The sequence below is a fragment of the Pongo pygmaeus genome, chromosome 13, assembly GCF_028885625.2.
Source record: "Pongo pygmaeus isolate AG05252 chromosome 13, NHGRI_mPonPyg2-v2.0_pri, whole genome shotgun sequence".
NCBI classification, from domain to species: Eukaryota; Metazoa; Chordata; class Mammalia; order Primates; family Hominidae; genus Pongo; species Pongo pygmaeus.
In genome coordinates this window covers 100,995,956-101,010,390 of record NC_072386.2, presented here as the reverse complement: position 1 = coordinate 101,010,390, position 14,435 = coordinate 100,995,956, and the positions used below count along the sequence as shown (strand labels likewise).

At 36.3% G+C, this 14,435-nt stretch overlaps 1 protein-coding gene across 2 annotated transcripts in view; it reads left to right on the top strand.

Annotated features, from left to right (window-relative positions):
* The window catches only part of SVEP1 (sushi, von Willebrand factor type A, EGF and pentraxin domain containing 1), a 205,045-nt gene that overhangs the window by 16,779 nt on the left and 173,831 nt on the right, over positions 1-14,435 (top strand). The window lies entirely within an intron of this gene.

Here is a 14,435-nt window from a genome sequence, read left to right as displayed (position 1 = left end):
TCCTTTTGACTATTTTAGTACTTACTTCAGGTAAAAAACAAAACAAAACCAAACCCCAAAACCTTGCTGTAGCAATTAGTTCCATGATCATCAGTGCTTACTAAAATCTTTCTTCAAGTATGGTAGGTAATAAACTAGATTCATTTATATGTCCAGTGCATATTTAAAGAACACTGCCCCTATTGTAAGAGGAAGCATGTAACTGAATTGTAAGGATTGTTTAATCCACCAGAGACTACATTTTATTCAAAATAATTTTAAAAGTCAACACATTTGAAAGATAATGTATATAAATATGACTACTGTCATTGATTGATAATTTAAATACAGATAATTAATCTTCTAATCTATGAATCAAAGTCAACCCTGAATCATTTGGGGTTTAATTTCAGTTTTTAAAGATAAGAAACAGAATATTTTGCTCCATCCTCGTTTATTTATGTGGTCATGTGGTCAATTATGCAAACAAATAAAAAAAAATGAAACAAACTTCCAAATGTCGTTTATTTGGAATGCTAATAAATGTCACAAATTAAATGTTTTTTTATGAATTTAAGATAACTATAACAAAGAAAGTACACAGTAAGTTCATGAACTTAAAAAATCTCCCTTCAACCTCCACTCCTTTGCATCCCCCTTGTGTCAGATTTGATTTGAAATATATTTGGCTTTTTGAAGCATTCCAGAGTTGGATTGTTGCTGACGCCTAAGTATTTGCAAGGTAATGGTTAGATTTTCCACGTCTTTCATGTGTTCTAAATTCCTGCTAAACTTTTTCTTTATGGTAAGTATTAAAATACCTGGTAAGAAGACATTATTTATTTTCTAACAGCTTTGAATCATAAATCACATTTTTCTTCTTTCTCAGTAATATTTTTACACTTGAATTCTCCCAATCTCTATGCATGCTTCCTGGCATTTGGTGCTCTTTTGGAAGAACAGTTTGACCTGATACATTTCCAAAATAATTGTTCTACTGGCTAAGCCTAAGCATAGCATTAAATGATTTCTTCTCTTCGTAGCCCATATTTTTTGCAGTCCAGTCAATCAACAGCCACTTTCGCTGAGGACCATGCCCCCCCTCTTCAGTCCACTGCCTACCCATGAGGGTTGTCCCTTTCTATTTGGATTGCAGGTGGCAATCCAGAGATTGAGATAGTTCATTTATATTCTTTTTCCTGGGAATTTGAATTAGGGCACAAAGAACCCTGAGAGGGTAGGTGTTTTTTGGTTTTGTTACCAGTAGACAGAGTTAAGGCTGCACAGAGAACCATAGAAATCTCATCAACGTAAGGAAGAGAGAATGAAGAAGCTTTACAAAGAGAAGTGGAGACAACATACTGTGTAACTCCAGAGGAAATAAATGTAAGGTTGGAGGAAGTAGCCACCATGGCTTCTACTGGCTTGCTTATTCCTGGTTTCAATCCCTCTTGAGAACCAGCTCTTCTCCCTACTTTCGGGTTAGAAAAAAATATTCCTATATGCATCCACTAAATCTTTGTTTAAGCTAATTAAGTGATTATCCAACCACACAACAGAGTGTGGTTGCCCTCATTCTTTGTGAATTTGGCAAATAAATTTGCAAAGGCCCGATAAATTGCAAAATTTATTTACACACTTGTGAATAAATTTAATTCAAGGGTAACCATTAAAAGTCTTTACTAACTTTCTTCTTCTATTTGCATGTTTCTCTAAAATAATTTTTGCTTGTTTTCCTTATTATGGAAATAATATACAAATTAATAGCTTAGATAAAGCAGGAAAACATAATAATAATTACAGTTTTTGTCCCTCACTCTTTTTATATATGTATGGGCATATGTAATTACATGTCATATGTAGTAAAAGCACATGCTGTAATTTTTATTTTTAAAGTTGCATAATGAAAATTTTTCCATATAATAGATTCCTCTAAAATTACCTTTCAGGTAATTTTATTTTTTCATGTAGATATACCACAATTGAATTTTAGAAATCTCCTATCGCTGGTCAGTTACCACAAAATTTTGCAGTTGAAGTAGTTATTCTTGTATATAAATCTTTCTCAATACCTCTCAATATTATCTTTCAATTTATTCTCTTTCATCTGAAACATGATTAAGTTCTTTTACACTTATTTATATTTCTTGCCTTGTTACAACAGCTGAACTTCTCACATAAAAGTGATGGGGCACTTTCGGAGGCTGAGGCAGTTGGATCACCTGAGGTCAGGAGTTCAAGATCAGCCTGGCCAACATGATGAAACCCCATCTCTACTAAAAATACAAAAAATTGGCCGGGTGTGGTGGCAGACACCTGTAATCCCAACTACTCGGAAGGCTGAGTTAGTGAGAATCATTTGAACCTGGGACACGGAGGATGCAGTGAGCCAAGATTGCGCCACTGTACTCCAGCCTGGGCAACAAGAGCAAAACTCCATCTCAAAAATAATAATAATAAAAAAAAGTGATGAGGCATTCTTACCTTGTTCTCGAATTTAATAAGAATGCTTCAGGCGTGATTTTGGTCATTGGTTTATGATAGCTCTCTTGGTCATGTTAAGTAAGTACCTCTCTGTTCTTTCCCTAATTTGTTTGTAGAATCATACACTGATGTCCAAATACCATATGTAATACTTGGGCCATTTGAGATTATCTTACTTTCTCCTTTGACCTCTTGATGTTAGCATGTGAATAATTTCTCTAATATCTTTGATTTTTTGGGCTAAGTGCTACTTGATCATATTGTATAGGAATTTAACATCTCAACTGAAATGATAGAGTTACTCATAACAATATTGATAATAAAATTAAATTTGATTTTTTATCCTGTAATAAATTAGCATTTGTTTAAGAGTAATAGGTCATTTAGCCTCCAATTTTCATTTGGATTCTGGTGACTTTTTTTTTTTTTTTTTGCTATTCAGATTTTCTTTATTCTCTATGTGCTTTTATTCCAAATGGTGGAATTTGTCATTATTAGAAATTTGTTTGGTCTTCTGCATGTTTTTTTTAAAACCGTTTTAATTAAGTCTGCTACTCATCAACTCCTGTGCGTACCATTTCCCAATTTGATGTACTGTCCCTATGGGTCCATTTCAAAATGATTTGTATCCATGTTTAATAACTAAAATATGTATGTGGGTGGAAAACCTCGTGACCATAAATTTGAGACTTAGTTCTTCTTTGACCCTCTGGTTCTTCTGTGATTTGGCTAGACTATAATAAATAGCCTAAATGTTATAGGGCCAACCAACTTTTTTCTTTCTTTCTAGACTCTCAGTCTATGAAGCCCAAGTAAATACTTAAAATAAATGAAGCATACTAAAAGTGATTGACTTAAAATTACAGTATAAATAGAAAAGCCCAGTTACTGCAGAATACTGTTTCCAGTTTATACTTTTGTCATTGTTTTATCTATTTATTTACTTATTTTGTTTGTTTTTAGTTAATGGTTGTGTCATCAAATAATACAACTGGTAAATCCCTAGCACAGTGCCTGGTATATGATAGATGCTCAATATGGATCTGGTAAAATAAGTTTACATATAATATTTATATGAATTTTCATTTCATGATTGCAGGATGGAATTTACTGAAAACGTTTTGGCCTAGAATGTATTAGTTTATTCTGCATGGTGGACATATAGCTAGTACAAATTAAGGCAATTGCTTTCATTCTCTTACTTCATAGTTAATCTTTGTTATCAATAGAGTGAGAATATAAGATTCAATTCCTTCCATAGAGTATCTTGCCATCTGGCTTGGGATGTAGTCAGACCTACAAGAATTTATTACGATGGGGTTAATATAATGGAATGGAATGTGAGTGGGGGCACTGATTTTATGCATAGCAGAAGAATTTGGGAAAGGTTAAAAGAGGAAACTTTGATCTAAAGTTTGAAAAACTAGTAAAAATCAGAGGTGGACATGTTGGGAGGTGGAAAGAGTTGTTAAGAATTTCCAAGCAGAGCAAACATCAAGAACGCATGGTATGTTTCAGAACCTCCAAATGGATTGGTGTAGCTAAAATCGAGTGCAAAAGTGGGGTTGGGGAGAGGGTAGACAGGAGGCAAGGGTGTGGTAAGGGTTGCGGTTGGAAGCATTATTTAGCACTGGATAGTAAAAGGACGTGTAAAGAAGTTTAGACTTTATTTTGTGGACAGAGGGAAAACATTGGAAGTTTAAAGACACAATCAGATCAGTATTTCAGAAAGATAACTTTGATGGCAGGTCAGAAAATGGATTTGAAAGAAGAACAGCTTCAGCTACAGATGTTTAAAACAACTCTTGATTTTCAAAAAGCCAGATTGAAATTCCTGAACCATGGCTGGGGCGATTAGATTGTGAGTTAGATAGATAACTTGGAAATGTACACATCTGGATGGTTACTAAATGTGATAGGTCAGAAAGAAGGCACCATAGATTACTCCCAGATTTCAGACTTGAAAGGTATTTGATATATCTTGAAAACAGGAGAAGGGAACCCCTATTTGTGTGTGGAGAGGGTATGTTGAGTTTGAGGAGCCTCATGGTGCATTCAGACAGAAGTGTATACTGGGCCACTGGAACTTTACACTGGAAGTTGAAGAGTTTGACATTGATTTAGGAACCATTAGACTATAAGCGAGACTCAAAGTTCTGAGTTCACATGATACTGTCCAAAGGAAGCATAAAAGAGAAAATTTGGAAATGGCAAACAACAACAAACTATAACATAGAAGTAAATGAAAAACTCTAAAGACACTACTAGAAGACAGTCAACATTTTGATGTACAGTCATGCATCGCTTAACAATGGGGATACCTTCTGAGAAAAGCATCATTAGGCAATTTTGTTATTGTGTGAACATCACAGACTGTATTTACACAAACCTGGGTGGTATAGCCTACTATACACCTAGGCTATATGGAATAGCCTATTGCTTCTAGGCTATAAGCCCTTACAGTATGTTACAGTACTGAATACTGTGGACAATTGTAACAGTATGTTAAATATTTGTGTATTTAAACATAGCTATAGAAAAGGCAGAGTAAAATATGGCATTATAATCTTATGAGATCACGGTTGTATATGTGGTCTGTCATTGACCAAAACATCATTATGTGGTACATGAGTATGTACATGACTATATACTGTATGAGTCAGTCACACTCATACATACACAGACATACAGTACATTTCCACATACATGCACACTAATGTAATGTACATATAGGTAATGAAATCATTGTGTTTGGTTGCCTACTTCTTAAATTTAATAGTGTTCAATAATATCATCGTAATAATATTATGTGATTACCCTATAATTTATTTAACTAGTGTACCTGTCCTATTGTTGGAACTGTATATTGTTTCTAATTTTTTATCATTGCAAATTATTCTGGGATACACATACATCCTTTTGATCATTTTGTGTGTGTATCCATTGTTATTTCCTTAAGATATTCTTAGCTGTAGAATTTCAGTTCAAATCGTGTGAAAATTTTAAGGCTTTGATCACTTTGTCAAACCGTCCTCCAAATATTACCAGAACAGGTGGCATTCCCAACAAAAATATCTGTTTTCCTATGTATTTTGAAATTTTGAAATTTAAAGAAAACCTTGGCCATTTGAGAAGTTAAAAAAAGAAAAAACAGTGTTACTATTTTGAAACTTATGCTATTTTGGTATTAATGAAGTTAAGCATTTTTCATATTTTCTGGCAAATACAATTTCTTTTTTTGGTCTTAGGTCAAAAATGCTCAACTGTATTTCTGTTATTTTTTCTCTTTTCTCCTCCTTAGAGATCTATAAAAATTATTTATATTTTAAAGACATTAATGCTGTATTTGATAAGCATAAGACATATATTTTCCAGTTTGTTGTTTTCTTTCTAATTCTGATTTTTTTAGAGGGAGCAGAAGCTTTAAGAAGTATAACACTTTCTATGGTTTTGTGTCTTATTATGTTAGCTAGGAAGTTCAAAAGGATTTTAAATAATAATGAAAATACTTAATACTACTGATTTATTTCTTATCTACTTGGGAAATCTGCTGTTTTTTTAATAGTCGAACATGGTTTCCATTATTGTTTTGAGATAGATAATCTATCATACTAATGAGGTATATTTTTATTCCTAATTTTTATTGATAAGCAAAGCAAAAATTAATTTATTGAATGTCTTTTCAGCATATTGGATTATTATTTCCTTTTAATTGGGATAATAATTGTGTTGCATTGGAGCAAAAGACTTTCCAATTTTAATATATATTTATATTTGAGGAATAAGCCTTATCACATAAACGAGAAAGTTTCTTTTAATATTATTTGAATTCAGTTTGGTAGTATTTATATAAAATTTTGTGGCTATGTGAGATTAGTCAGCAGCTTTCTACACTAAAATTTGTACTAAACTTTATCAATTTGAATTTCTGGCATTTTTATCTCACTATGAGCAATGTGGATCTCTGTCTTTCATTATTTTGAGTTTTCATTAGTTTCTTATCAAATTCCTCTCTTACACATCTCTCTTCATTTTAGCCTATTCTTTTTCTATGGCTTTCAGTTCTTGTTTTTATAGAGGTTTTGACTTTCTAAATCCTAGTAATACAAGCACCATTTTATTATGCTTTTTTTTTTTTTTTTGAGACAGGGTCTCATTCTGTCATCCAGGCTGGAGTGCAGTGGCACTATCTTGACTTACTGCAACATTCACCTCGTGGGCCCAAGTAGTTCTCCCACCTCAGCCACCCAAGTAGCTGGGACTATAGGTGTGCACCACCATACCCAGCCTATTTTTTGCATTTTTTTTATTTTTTATTTTTTTATTTTTATTTTTTTGTAGAGACAGGGTTTCTCCATGTTGCCCAGCCTGGTCTTGAACTCCTGGGCTCAATCAATCCACCTGCCTCGGACTCCCAAAGTGCTGGGATTACAGGTGTGAGCCACAGCACTGGGCCAATTATGCTCATTTTCTTATTTTAGTATTAAATTACATACTCTTCTGAATGCTCCAGTTGATTTTGTATAGCTTGGATTTACAGAATATTTTCATAGGCCTTCTCTAGATGTTTTGTGTTTTTTCATCCTGGGATGAGGATATATCTATCTTGGTTTACACTGTCCCGTATTATAGCCACTAGCCACATGTGTCTACTTAAATTTAAGTTAATTAAAATTAAACAAATTTACTAATTGAATTTCTCAGTTGCAATAGCCTCATTTCAAGTGCTCAATAGCCATATGTGGCTACTGTATGAAACAGAACAAATGATAATGTCAAGCATCACAGAAAGTTCTATTGGGGATTGGTGATCTAGGCCATCCATTTTTAGACACAGGCTGTGGCTTATTCGTTACAAATAGGAGGGTTAACCTCTTCACTGATCATTTGGGTAGGTTATCAGCTTGCTTTAACAATATTACTAATAATAGATAGCAGAATTTACAACCATAAATTCCAACACTCATTTTACTTTTACCCAGTTAGTTGTTTATTGTTTGTTGCAAACACTATGACTGAATATATGTCTTCATTCATGGATGGTGAAAAAGCAGAATAAAAATCCACAACTCTATCTGGCTTCTTTGAAAATTTTCTGCTAAATAAAATAAAGGTAGAATGTAAGATATAAAGTATAAGAATTCCCTATGAAAGAAAGAAAGAAAGGGAGAGAGAGAGAGAGGGAGGGAGGGAGGGAAGCAGGGAGGGAGGGAAGGGGTTACATGTGCTTCACATGAATTAATAAAACTTTGAAATGGAGATGAGAAAAGAGAAGATAAACAACAGATTAAAATTCAAACAAAACTGGCCGAGAAGCTGAAAAGAATAAAGTGAGAACTATAGGAAAGACAGAAATATTGTAATAAGGAAAATAAATGCAATGCCGGGATTCAATCTCAATTAGAAGTAGAGAAGAGAACGACACTGCATACACCCGAAACAGTGGTATAGAAGAAAAGCTTGGAAGTAGGATGAGATAAAAACGAAAACATGCTAGAATATAGGAAGTCCGGAAAACAATGAAAAGAATAGATTCTTTTCCCATAAATAATGTTAAATATAAAACCATTAACATCCTTTGAACTGAAGAACACCTGAGATTCAAATTAGAAATATTAACTAAATAACAGACAAAGCATGGTGAAATTTTAGAATTTGAAGGTTGAAGTATTACAAGTAGCTTATGGTGTGTTGTTTGGACTAAATGTTTCTTAACACAGAAACAATATATGTGGAAAACAGATTGAAACACGGACATAATTTACTAATTTTCTGCCCCTTGGAGAATAGCTGTCGTATAGTCATTGTAGGTATTAGTTCATTGTATTTATTTATTTATATTTCTTCTATTGGTTCATCAAGATTGATCAAGTTCTTTAAAAGATAACGTTATGGCCGAGTGTGGTGGCTCACACTTGTAATCCCAGCACTTTGGGAGGCTGAGCTGGGTGGATCACCTGAGGTCAGGAGTTCAAGACCAGCCTGACCAACATGGCAAAACCCCAACTCAATACAAAAAATTAGCTGGGCGTGGTGGCACATGCCTGTAATCCCAGCTACTCGGGAGGCTGAGGCAGGAGAATTGCTTGAACCCGGGAGGCAGAGGTTGCAGTGAGCCAAGATCACACCACTGCACTCCAGCCTGGGTGACAGAGTGAGACTTTGTCTCAAAAAGAAAACAAAACAACAACAAAAAAAGACTTTATTAGCGTCTCTAGTTAGTATTTTCAGTGAAGGCTGGTCACAACGGGTAATTGCAACTAAGCTTGTGTTGCAGTCGGTATGATATCGGCACGTAGTTTAATTAATACAGCCCAAGAGCAAACACTGTCCCCACGCCAGATCTGCTGTGACCTCTCTTTTTTCTTTCAAGACCATTTTTCAAAACAGTTCTCTTGCAGCCTGACATGGTGTGGGGGTGCAGTCTTGTGTAATGGTGATGGATCTCGGGTGTTAGAACAATATTACACAACCCTGCATTTTTGTCATTCTAATGACTATTGCTGGACAAGGGAAGCTTACTTTCCTGCCAGATATGTATACAAGCTAATCGGAGGCTTGATACAATACAGATGGTGATAACCTTTTGCCATACAGAGTCCATGTTGAGTTTTTCTTTGGCAGTGGAGGGTTTGTCTCATTCAGTATTCTGGACCAAAAAATTCTGTTTCTTAAATGTCTCACAAAGGCTAGCAGATGATGTAAACTATTTCAGGAACATTGAAAAGAGAATCAAGTGCTGGGCTTCTAATACATTCCAGAAACATTACCGCAGATCTATATACTTCTTAAATCTGGGGTATAAAAATGTTTTGATTGAATTAATGTTTTTATTCAAGTACAATGAAGCACAAAGATTGGGGCGAGGGGTAAATTATTTTCAGTAAATCCCCCACCCCTCCTCTATCCTTAAAGTGCATTCCAAACCCAGATCTTGTGTAATTCTTTGCTTGGACTACTAGTCCTGCTATTCTTCTTGCTATTTTAAGCTTAATATATTGTCTTGCCAACAGATGTAATGGTTTCTGTAAATATTCACCAGTTCTCTGTAAAAAGAGAAGAAAAATAGAATCATGGCTTGAAGTGTTTTGTGTGTAATGAGTAGTACAGCAAGAAATTACTGCTAAATCCTAATTTGGATGTTAAAGGATGTTATTGACAGGAGCTAGATTAATAAAAAAAAAAGCATTCGTTTGTTTCAGAAGGACAATAAAGGCGCACATAATTTTATCTTTGGTGTACAAAACTATACAAAACATACACACATGCATGTACCCAGACACACTAACTACTCACTCAAGACCAACTCACTCAGGTAACTCTGCTCCAGACTATCCTGTAGTTTATCCACTGCACTCATTCATTCATTCATTCATTGAAGAAATAGTTATGAACGTGTACTCTGTGCCCAGCACTATTGAGAATATCACACTGAAGAGACAATTTATTTATTTTTTTTCACTTCTCCTCCTTTCTAGGAAAATTCTCACATTTTTAGTGTCTTGCTTACAGTTGACTGCTGTGACCTTGTAGAAGAAACAGTAATCAAAATGAGCACAAGCTTAGGGTGGGTGTCTGTGGAGGTGAGACTGTGACTTCAGAGGGGAATAACTCAGACAGAAAGCAAGTTTATTACTTGGTAAAGAGCAAGGATGGTGTAAACACAACTTGCCACCTCTTGGCATACTAGAACTAGGAGTTACCCTTTGAATATGGAAAAGTATAATTTTAAAGACAAATAATGTCTCATTTCATCTCATTCAAAACAGATAATTGGACTTTTCCTCAAAGGTGGTTCTGAACAACAACAACAAAAATGTGTGTGTATTTGTGTGTGCATATTTCACCTTGTTCCAATTATTATTTATGTCAATAACACTTTTCCCCTGGAATGTGTACTAACTGAAAATGTAAATACATACATACACATACACACACACATCTATACATACACATAGATGTCTGTGTTATACTTGATACATTTAAATCCATTTCAGATATTATTTTTGTTGATACTCAAATTGACCTTTATTTGGCCAGAAGGAGCCTCTTCAGGCTGGCTCCTGATTCTTCTGGGCATGGTTTTAGGGATCTTGAACTGCGTCTTTGTTTTCTGACATGAGAGGATGTTGCAAGCTCATTTTGAACATTCCCTGCAATAGACCTGAAATCAACCATTTCTTCACCAATTCCTGGTTCCTTTTAGTGGGTAATAGTACTTGGAGACCACAGTGGGGGCTTTAGAGATGCCCATTTCTACTGGGGCTGGTCCTTGGTTCTGTCCATTTTTGTGTATCTGCCAGTGTATCTTTGGGATAAATTCCTAGAAGTGGGATTACTGGATCCAATGATTAGATAGAAACATTTTAATGAAGAATTTCATAAGCAGACTCTCAAGCTCTATTGGAAAAGAAAAATTCAAGGTTAACCACAAACATTTTAAAAGAGAGAAAAAAAGATGGTAGACTTTCCTTACCAGATTAAAAAAAAAAAAAAATAGTATAAAGCTATAGCAGCCGAGACAGGGTGGTATAGGCCAAGAATAAGCAAGTAGAGCAATAAACCTGGATGCAGAGATTATACCCAGGGAAAGAACAGTTTAATCAGTAAATGATTTGCAGGAAAATTGCTTACCCTGTTTAATAAAAGTAAAAGTAGTCTCTATGTCACAGCAAAGACAAAATATATCTATTTGGACTTAAGAAATATTTTAAAAATATAAGCATTAAGGAAAAGTATGTGAGAATATTTAATAGGCTTGGGGTGGGGAAACTTTTTAAAGCAAGATATAGGAAGACACAAGAGATAAGGATGACTCCAAGGTTTTTGCTTGAGCAACTGGAAGAATTGCTGCATGAAGGGCCACTCCTTATTGACAAATATTTATTAAGCGCGTATCATTTGTCAAGCAGTGTTCTAGTCTCTGGATTTTGATGACTTTAAAAAATACACAAAAATACCTGCCTTCAAGGAAGTTACATTTAGGGAGAAGACTAGGCTTCTGTTTGAAGCCATCCTTGGCCTTGAAATACCTGGGCCTGTCTCCCCTGGATATCTTTGAACTGTGTTGCAGAGGGGTTAAAGTGACCTCCTTCTCTTCCAGCCTTGGCCTTCATCTCTAGCCCTTGCCTCTCCTCCTAAATAGATGGTGATGGCAGGATTCCAAAAAGTTTTCTCTATTTACTTTCCAAGATATCACAAGGTTTCATCAGGAAGAGAAACTGTGTATGTAGAAGATAAACAAATTCACTATCTGCTGATTAAAATTTTTTAATCTCTATTTCCCCAATACTAAATTTAATTTACATTTTGTGACCCCAGTTCTCCTGATGACAGAAACCTCATGTAGGCACATCTAAGCAAACTCAAAATCAGAAGGCTCTCAAGCACTACACTTTTGAAAACAAAGTCACGTTGAGAAATATTACCTCGTCCCTTCCTCCCTGTAGTTGACTTGAAGCTCTGGGGCTTGGGCAAAGTTACAGCAAAGGAAGAGATACTCACCTCTCAGCTCTGACATGTCCTGTGCTGCCATCCTCTGAGATGCCTAGTTGTCTCATCAATAGTCATGATGGTCTTTTTGGTCATCTGCATGTCTATTGGTTAGTTTTGTCACCTTTGAGGCAGCTATCTCCTGGGGCTTCCAGTATTTCTTCCCATGGATATTGCCCAAGAGAGACACATCTCTTGTTGGCTCACAAGGTCTGTGGTGTCATCTACTGCCATACCTTTATTATTGCAAGACTCCTTCAGGAGTCTTAAAATTGCATTGATTCTTTCTCTGCTACACCTCTCTGGAATACATAAGCTTCATCAGGTACCCTCTCCTTTACCACCCAATGGAGTAGTTTTACTCTATTGCAGGGGGCCCCAGTACCCAGGCCGTGGACTGATGCTGATCCATGGCCTGTTAGGAACTGGGCCGCACAACAGGAAGTGAGCAGTGGGCAAGCGAGCATTACCACCTGAGCTCTGCCTCCGGTCAGATCAGCGGCAGCATTAGATTCTCATAGGAGCGTGAACACTATTGTGAACTGTATGCGAGGGATCTAAGTTGTGCACTCTGTCGCCGTCTCCCATCACTCCCAGATGGGACCATGTAGTTGCAGGAAAACAAGTTGAGTGTTCCCACTGATTGTACGTTATAGTGAGTTGTATAATTATTTTATTCTATATTATAATATAAAAATAATAGAAATAAAGTGCACAATAAATATAATGTGCTTGAATCATCCTGAAACTGTCCTCCAGCCCCATTCCAGTCCATGGAAAAATTGTCTTCCAGGAAACTGGTCCCAGGTGCCAAAAAGGTTGGGGACTGGGCGGACGTGGTGGCTCATGCAGCAGGGCGTGGTGGCTCACGCCTGTAATCCCAGCACTTTGGGAGGCTGAGGCAGGTGGATCACGAAGTCAGGAGATCAAGACCATCCTGGCCAACATGGTGAAACCCTTTTCTACTAAAAATACAAAGATCAGCCGGGCGTGGTGGTATGTGCCTGTAGTCCCAGCTACTCGGGAGGCTGAGGCAGGAGAATCGCTTGAACCTGGGAGGTGGAGGCTGCAGTGAGCCGAGATCGCACCACTGCACTCCAGCCTGGGCGAAAGAGTGAGACTCTGACTCAAAAAAAAAAAAAAAAAAAGGTTGGGGACTACTGCTCTATTGTCCGCTGTCATTATGACCAAGGGCACTTCTTTGGGACGTACCACCATCCCAGATATCCAGATGGAAAGAGGACCTGGGGACCTCTGTGCCTAAAGGGAGGCTTGTCAAGCATCTCTTCTTCTGTGACAGAGTTAGGGGTGTGGAGAGAGTGTGGAGAGTTCAGGGTCTCACAGCAACATCTCACATTTCTCATTCTCCCCTAACTCTTTCCCTCTTCCTCTCCTCAGAGGTTTTTTCTTCTCTAGAGTGTGGAAAAATTTCACACTTACCAAGCATTCACTCCAAATCTTCCTGTCATTCGTCAAGAGGGCAGCTTTTTAAACTTTAAGAGCCAAGAATTTTGAGAGTGTTGATTGGGCCTCTTGGTGTGTGTATTTGGGGAATGTCTCCGGTAACGTCCCGAATGCTACTCCGTCTCAGAAGCCAGAAGCCACCCTCTGTGCCTGTCTTTGGTGTGGTCCCATCTGTACGATTTTCCTTGATCTCATTTGGTTTTTGAGAAAGAGTGTGGTGAAGTGTTTGAATACCTTTTCTCAAACTGCTGGCTTTCCAGATATTTCTGGAGGCATTGTTAGTTTCATTTAATTTTCCTTAAATTCAGGTTTAGCAGCTTTAGCTTTGCCTCACAAAGACTAACTAAATTTAGGTAAAACTTATTGAATTGTAATGAATACCCACTGATTATATACTAATGAAGATTGCTTTCTACGGACACGAATCTCATAGTCTGAGAGAATCTGGATCTCATAGTGAGTCTACACCCTAAAGTGAATTGTATCAAACATTTAAAAAATCACAATATCTCCTTTTCACTTTAACACAATGCAGGATGCAGTTGTCACTCTTCCTGCCTACCTTCTGAAAAGCATGTAGTGTTTCTTGAGTTCTTGCTGAATAAACATGAAGTTCTTTTTTAAAAATTAATTTATTTTTTAACAGGAATTTCTTCTAAGAACTTACCAGAAAATATACCCTGGTGCTTCTTTATCTTTTCTACTCATCTGTAGTGAAAAGCAACAACAGCAAATTGAATTAAATGCCAGATTCACCACTGGAGTTCTTGTGCCTTTATAGTCTGGTGTTAGAAAGCATCAACGGCAATATATAAATGTCTTTTTAAAAGGTTTCATTTTTTAAAATTCTATCTGTAGAGAAGGAAGAACGTATATCATTGTAAAACAGAATTCACTTGTCCTAAAATAATAAAGTCCCAGTGTCGGATTTAGTGAATCAGTATTTCTGGATACCACCAAAACTAGCTATTTTTATGCTAGTACTGGGTGGTCCAAAAAGATGAAGTATTGAATCA